Source organism: Phyllobates terribilis, unplaced genomic scaffold (assembly GCF_046119375.1).
Source record: "Phyllobates terribilis strain yellow unplaced genomic scaffold, ASM4611937v1 Scaffold_11__3_contigs__length_659146591, whole genome shotgun sequence".
Lineage (NCBI taxonomy): Eukaryota > Metazoa > Chordata > Amphibia > Anura > Dendrobatidae > Phyllobates > Phyllobates terribilis.
In genome coordinates this window covers 629,328,008-629,336,175 of record NW_027362771.1, presented here as the reverse complement: position 1 = coordinate 629,336,175, position 8,168 = coordinate 629,328,008, and the positions used below count along the sequence as shown (strand labels likewise).

General features: G+C 42.9%; 1 pseudogene; it reads right to left on the bottom strand.

Moving 5' to 3' along the window:
* Positions 1–5,754: 5,754 nt before the first annotated feature.
* On the bottom strand, positions 5,755–6,690 carry LOC141167478 (olfactory receptor 5AP2-like; annotated as a pseudogene).
* Positions 6,691–8,168: the final 1,478 nt, after the last annotated feature.

Sequence of the window (8,168 nt, the reverse complement as noted above, 5' to 3'; positions counted from 1 at the left end):
GTCACACACGACCATGCCTGGATGTAGGTTCAGCGGTCTCAGCTTCAGATCTGCCTGCTCTTTCACAGCTGTCCACAACTCACAAGCAGTGTGAGGTTTATCACCTAAGCTTATGAGATTCAGCACAGCTTGTTACCGCTTGGCTGAGGCAGTACTGCAGTGCTTCCAGCTTGTAACTGATGTGGTGATACCTGAGATGGAGACAGAACCTGAGGAGGAGGAGGAGGATGATGTGCAGGAGCTGTACACTGTGGGGGCAACCCTGACTGACATAGGGCCCGCAATCCACGGTGTGGGGAGGATATGTTCCGTCCGACTGGATCCCGGCTTCCACTATGTTTATCCAAGTGTGCCGTCAGGGAGATGTACCGTCCCTGGCCACAAGCACTTGTCCATGTGTCCGTTGTCAGGTCGACTTTCCCAGTAACTGCATTGTTGAGGGCACGGAAGATGTTTTGCATCAAGTGCTTGTGTAGTGCGGGGATGGCACAACGGGAAAAATAGTGTCGGCTGGGGACCGAGTACTGAGGGACGGCCACCGCCATATGGTTGCGGAAGGATTCGGTCTCCACCAGCCTTAAAGTGAGCATTTCCAACGCAAGCAGTCGTGAAATTTGCGAATTTAGCACTGTGGCCTGTTGGGCGTTGGCAGCGAATTTGTGCTTTCGTTCAAAGGTCTGGGATATGGACAATAGAATGCTGCGGTGGGACGTAGAAGTGGACGTTGATGCTGTTTATTGATAAACTGCCATAACAAGTGAAGACTGAGAGGAGGGGGCATCTTTGCATGCAGTATGGACAGGGGATAGCCTTTCATTCACAACAGGGGGTTTTCTTACATGCACAACAGCGGAAGAAGCAGTGGTGACACCCGCTGACACTGGTCGTGGACCCTGGGGTTGGCCCCATAAAGTCGGGTGCTTTGCTGCCATATGCCTGATCTAGCTGGTGATGGTCAGGCTGGTAGTTTTGTCACCCCTGCTGATGCTGGCCTGGCAGGTGGTACAAATGGCCCTTTTGGGGTTATCAGCAGAGTCTTTAAAAAAATTCCGAACTCTGGAAGAACAAACCGGTTGGACTGGCAAAATCCCTCGTGTTGGTGTTACGGGGAAAGGTGGCCCGCCTTCTGTCTGCGGCAACCACACTGCTTCTTCCTGCCTGTTGGGGTACTCTGCCTCCCTCTCCCTGTGTGCTGCTGGCCTTGGTCTGCATTTCCTCCTGCCACATTGGGTCAGTTACTAGATCATCCACCTCCTCCTCCTCTTCCACTTGCACACCATGCAAATATTTGGCCATCGCTACATGGGATCTCCTCTTCCACCACTTCAAGCGGAGCAGATGAGGGTCCCAAATATGGAAATGGACCAGTGAACAGCTCTTCAGAGTGTCCAACTGTGGGATCAGTTGCTGTCTGATGACACTCGGCATGGTGAGAGGAAGACGCATCAGGGTGAAGAGGAGTATGTAGTCGAGACTCACGGCTACTAAGACATGATCGTGTGGAAGAGAGACCTGAGGTGGTGGTGTCCAGGTGACTGGAAGTATTATCTGCTATCCAATTAATTACCTGTTCACACTGATCAGTGCGCAATACTGGTGCTGTCATGTGCTTCCCTAGTAATTCGGTCAAGAACTGGGAGCGAGAAGATGTGGCTGTTAGTTGTGGCACATTTTCACCTTGGCCACGGCCCCATTCTCTGCACGCACCATCACCAAAACTTCCAGTTCCACGTCCCTTGCCATGCGGCTTGCCCATTGTAAATGAAGTAAAATAGCTTACACTAGCACTATCAATGGCAAAAGGGTAAAAGAAAGGAAATTTGAACCGTGGAAGAGGAAAACCACAGTTCTTGTTATCTGGCCTACACCAGACTCTTTTAAACAGATATATTTGTGTCTGAACAGTCAGCGAGACCCTCAAAATGTTTTTTTTTATGCAAAAAAGACAAAAAAGTGGATAATACAGAGATTTGAACTGTGGAACTGCAAAATCACAGTTATAATTTCCTGGTGTATACCAGACTTGTTAAAATAGATATATTTGTGTCTGAACAGTCAGCGACACACTCAAACTGTTTTTTTTTTATGGAAAAAAGGCAAGCAGATTGATAACACCCTGAATTGAACCGTGGAAGAGGAAAAACACAGTTCTAGTTCTCTGGCCTACACCAGACTCTTTTAAACAGATATATTTGTGTCTGAACAGTCAGCGAGACACTGAAAATGTTTTTTTTATACAAAAAAATTGTTAATACAGAGATTTGAACCTTGTAACTGCAAAACCAAATATAATTTCCTGGTGTATTCCAGACTTGTAAAAATAGATATATTTGTGTCTGAACAGTCAGCGACACACTCAAACTGTTTTTTTCTATGGAAAAAAGGCAAGCAGGTTGATAACACCCAGATTTGAACCGTGGAAGAGGAAAACCACAGTTCTAGTTATCTGGCGTACACCAGACTTTTTTAAACATATATATTTGTGTCTGAACACTCACAGACACACTCAATTTTTTTTGGGGGGGGGATACAAAAAGGTTAATAAGATGGGTATTTGTACAGTTTGACTGAGTAAAAAAAAAAACAAAAACAGGATTTAGATGAAAAAAAAGGATTTTTCCTGGCCCTGAGACCTGTGGATAAGTCTAGCAATTTGACCATCAGGAGCAGCACTCAGGACTGTAGTGCAGTGTTTGTTGGTATATACACTTCATCTCCTATACAGCCTGCCTGCCTGCCTGATATCTGGCATGGATATTAGTCCTGAGAAGGACTGTTTGTTTGATTTGACAGGCTTTAGAGACCCTGCAGTATAAATCTCTCCCTAGCTCTGCAGCACTGATCCTACACTGTCTGATCCGAAGCGACTGTGTCCAAGATGGCAGCGACCAGTTTTAAATACTCGAGGTGATTCTGTGCGGCCAGCCAATCAGTGTAATGCCCATGAACAACATGGCTGCGGCATTACAGTGACTGGCTGGCAATCTGTGCATGTTCATTGGCTCTGTAAAGAGCGCCAAGCATGCAGGGCAAAGACCCAAACTCCCGCCCGAGTAACCCGGAAATGTTCGGTGCTCGCCGAACACCCCGAGTAGTGAGATGCTCGAGTGAGTACCGAGCAGTGTCGAGCATGCTCGCTCAACACTAGTCCTTACATGATGCAGATGTTGCTTCCACTTTATACAACACCACAACAGCTGCAGCTTTCAATTCGGTCGCCCTTCTCACACATACCAAAACTCGCACAATCAACAGACAACCCTGGCACACCAGCCTAACTAAAGAACTGTGACATGCCTCCAGGGTTGCTGAGAGTAGATGGACAAGGTCCCACTCCAATGAGCACTTCATTGCATTCAAACAGTCACTCACTACCTTCAAGTCCACACTCACTACAGCAAAACAAGCATACTTGGCATCTCTCATATCCTCCCTGTCCCACAACCCCAAACAACTATTCAACACATTCAATTCTCTCCTCCACCCTCCAGTGCCTCCTCCCTCTCATCTTATTTCAGCTGAAGACTTTGCCTCATTCTTCAAGCCGAAGATTGATACCATCAGACAAAGCTTTTGCCTAAAGACCCCACAGCAACTCCCCACACCTACTCAACCCTCCTCCTCCAAAACCATCTACTCCACCATTACAGAAGATCAACTTTCCTCTTTACTCTCCAAATCACACCTCACCACCTGTGAACTTGACCCAATCCCATCCCACCTCATCCCAAACCTTAGCACTATCTTCATCCCAACCCTAGCCCACCTATTCAACCTGTTATTAACAACTGGCATCTTCCCCTCATGCTTCAAACATGCCTCAATCACACCCATCCTCAAAAAGCCCTCCCTTGACCCATCCTCTCTGACTAGCTATGGCCCCATATCACTTCTTCCCTATGCCTCAAAACTACTTGAACAACACGCCCATTTTGTACTGTTCTCCCACCTCTCCTCCTGCTCCCTCTTCGAGCGCCTACAATCTGATTTCCCACCGCACCATTCTACTGAAACTGCAGTGACTAATGTAACCAACGACCTACTAACCACCAAATCCAAGCGACACTACTCTGTCCTCCTCCTCCTAGACCTGTCATCTGCCTTCGACACTGTGGACCATTCCCTCTTACTACAAACTCTCTCATCTCTCGGCATCACAGACTTGGCCCTATCCTGGATCTCCTCATACCTAACAGACAGGACATTCAGTGTCTCCCACTCACACACCACCTCCTCTTTTCGCCCCCTATCTGTTGGTGTCCCCCAAGGTTCAGTTCTAGGACCCCTACTCTTCTCCATCTACACGTTAGGCCTGGGACAGCTCATAGAGTCTCATGGCTTTCATTATCACCTCTATGCTGATGACACACAGATATACCACTCTGGACCCTATATCTGCTCTCTACTAACCAAAATCCCCCAATGTTTGTCTGCTATTTCATCCTTCTGCTCTGCTAGATTTCTAAAACTTAACATGGACAAAACAGAATTCATCATCTTTCCGCCATCTCATACAACCCCCCCAACTGATCTATATATCAATGTCAATGGCTGCCCACTCTCCCCAGTCCCTCAAGCTCGCTGCCTTGGGGTAACCCTGGACTCTGAACTCTCCTTAAAACCACATATCCAAGCCCTTTCCACTTCCTGCCGACTCCAACTCAAAAATAAACTCAAAAAAATCTCCTGGATCCGCACATTCCTCAACCATGAATCTGCAAAAATACTAGTGCATGCTATCATCATCTCCCGCCTTGACTACTGCAATCTCCTGCTCTGTGACCTCCCTTCCCACACTCTTGCACCCCCCCAATCCATCCTAAACTCTGCTGCCTGACTAATCCACCTGTCCCCTCGCTATTCCCCGGCCTCTCTTCTCTGTCAATCTCTTCACTGGCTCCCCATTGCTCAGAGACTCCAGTTCAAAACCCTAACCATGGCATACAAAGCCCTTCACAACCTGTCTCCTCAATATGTCTCTGACCTAGTCTCCGATTACATATCCGCACCCAACCTCGGATCCTCACAAGATCACCTTCTCTACTCCCCTCTTATCTCCTCCTCCCACAATCGCATACAAGATTTCTCCCGTGCTTCCCCCTTACTCTGGAACACTCTACCCCAAAACATCATACTCTCGTCAACCGTGGAAACCTTTGAAAGGGGCCTGAAGACCTCTTCCGACAAGCCCACAACCTGCATTAGCCATTGCTCCACCATACTTCGCCATGACTAGCCGTACCTCACCTACTGTATCCTCACCCATCCCTTGTAGACTGTGAGCCCTCGCGGGCAGGGTCCTCGATCCTCCTGTATCAGTCACTTTCACATTGTGTTCAAGATTACTGTAATTGTTTTTGCAATGTATACCCCTTTTTCACATGTAAAGCGCCATGGAATAAATGGCGCCATAATAATAAATAATAATAATAAGAGTAAGAAATAGTATGGATTTTTACTTTTTAACATTTTGCAGTGAACAAAAAATTATGTATTAAATCGCATTACCTTTCAGATATTTTATGAAGTGATATTCACATACATTGATTTTGAGTTTGTGGCACATATATAAATATGTACAAAAACAAGGTTATTTTTCTTCTTTTCATTTGGATACAAATACATTTTGCTCTACTACTCTATTACCTTCTCAACCTATACAATTTTAGAAAAAAGTCAACAAAGTAAAGCAAAGGACAGTAATTAGTCCACGTATCTCAGCTCTAGCTACAGTGAAATATGCGATGTTATTTACTAGACTATATACTTATATACTGCATCTTGTATGGCTTTTTTAAAGTCTTTATTTCTTAGACTATATATAATGGGATTAAAAAAAGGAGTAAAAACAGTATATAGCAATGATAGGATCTTACTCAAAGTGAAAGTATGTCCCTGTGTGGGGACAACATAAACACTGAATATTGTCCAGTAGAATATGGAGACCACAGTGAGGTGGGAGCTACAGGTGGAGAAGGCTTTCTGTCTACCGATGCTGGATGGGATCCTCAAGATTGTTAAAACTATACAGGTATAAGACAATATTATGATTGTGATTGGAATTATTACAATTGGATTACTTAGTAAATAAATCTCCAAGTGATAAATATAGGTGTCGTCAGAGCAGGAAAGATCTAGTAAGGGAACAAGGTCACAGAATAAATGGTCAATGATGTTTGGGCCACAAAAGTTTAGTTTTGCTGTTGTTGCCATGTAAATTAAAACAAAGGAAAATCCAAACACCCAACACATGATGGTCAGTATCACACAATATCCACTTTTCATTATAACAGTATAATGGAGAGGATTACAGATGGCCACCTATCTATCATAAGACATCACAGTGAGGAGAAGACATTCAGATGATTCTAAGGCTCCTAGAAAATTAAACTGAGTGATACAGCCAACAAAAGTAATGGTTCCACCATTATTCAGTAGGATGTGAAGCATGAAGGGAATAATATCCATGATTACCAAAATGTCATTGATGGACAGTTGTGAGATGAAGAAGTACATTGGGGTGTGGAGGTTCCTGCTGGAGGACACCATGGCGATGATCAGGAGGTTTCCACAGATTGTCCCACAAAAAATCACCAGAAGAATACAGAAAAAGAACATTCTTAAATCTTGACTGACTTGAAATCCTACTAGAAAAAACTTTGTGACCGCGGTCAGATTATTCTCCAACATGAAAACCAAATAGTGATTATGCTGGAGTAATAAGTAAGAAATGATACATTTCTATTTTTTATAAACCATAGTGGCCTGAAGATTTGTTCTGTGTTACAAAATAATTGTAATTAATTTTTCATGACGTGTCTAACTGAACGCTGCGACACAATATGAATTCAGAAAAGGGTTCCTGATCTTAAATCCATGGCATCCAATGGCTGCACAGTAGAATTTTTATAGGGAAAATATGGAGTGCAACACATATTTTAACTTTGTATAACAAATTATAAAAGCATAAGTAAGAAAAAACAAAACCTAAGATAGAAACAAAATACCCTGCTGTAAGTAAGTAAAAAGCAAATGCCGGCACCATTATAGTCCATGGCCCCATCATTGCATGCGTCCAAATCCCGTTTTGCAAGTGGTTCAGATGTAAGCCCCAATGGGGACACTCAGCGGGTGCCAGGACGCAAAGCACCCTAACTCTCAACCACATTACTAGAACTATAAGAATATATTTTTTGTAAGGTTAAAATATGCATGGTCAAAACCTCACCAAAAACTCATTGAGAACTTAACCCTAAGTAGATTTTACTTTCTATTTGGTCACAAAGATTTCCTTAGGTTACTTACATCAGATGCTTTTTGATCTTTCTTTTTCTGAAATTGATCTCAACTCCGTTATATATAAATGTCCCTAAGTGAAATGACTACAATGTTCAGCATTACATTCGTGTTGTGTGGCCATCAGGTACATGAATATGAGCTACAGCTGATATTTATATAGAAAATATGAGGAAGATGCCTGGTGCCTTGTGTCTTGGGAGTATTTTTTCCCCAATGTCTGTGGTGTCTGCTTTGCACTTTGAAATTGAAACTTAAAATTAAACTATTATAAATCTAAATTTGAGGATATGGAAATCTATTTAATTGTTTATATTAAGAACAAAAAGTGCAGAATGAATAAACAAAGTTAAATCAACTTTGCATAAGGTTATTTTAGCTTCTGTAGTGTTGTTAGTTCATGGACTGACTTTTTTAAAGACACTTTAAAATACTTTTTGGAATAAGCTTTATCAAAGATTTTTAACAGAGGTAAATGTGTCACTGATGAATGTTGTACAGCAACATATGCAAAAATTTTGTGTTAATATATAGTGGGGAAAATAAGTATTTGATACACTGATGATTTTGCAAGTTTTTCCACCTACAAAGAATGGAGGGGTCCGTAATTTTAATCGTAGGTCACTTCAACTGTGAGAGACAGAATCTAAAAAAATCCATAAAATCACATTGTATGATTTTTACATAATTAATTTGCATTTTATTGCATGAAATAAGTATTTGATACAATAGAAAAACAGAACTTAATATTTGTTACAGAAACCTTTGTTTGCAATTACAGAGGCCAGACATTTCCTGTAGTTCTTGAAGAAGTTTCCACACACTGCAGCAGGGATTTTGGCCCTCTCCTCCATACAGATTTTCTCCAGATT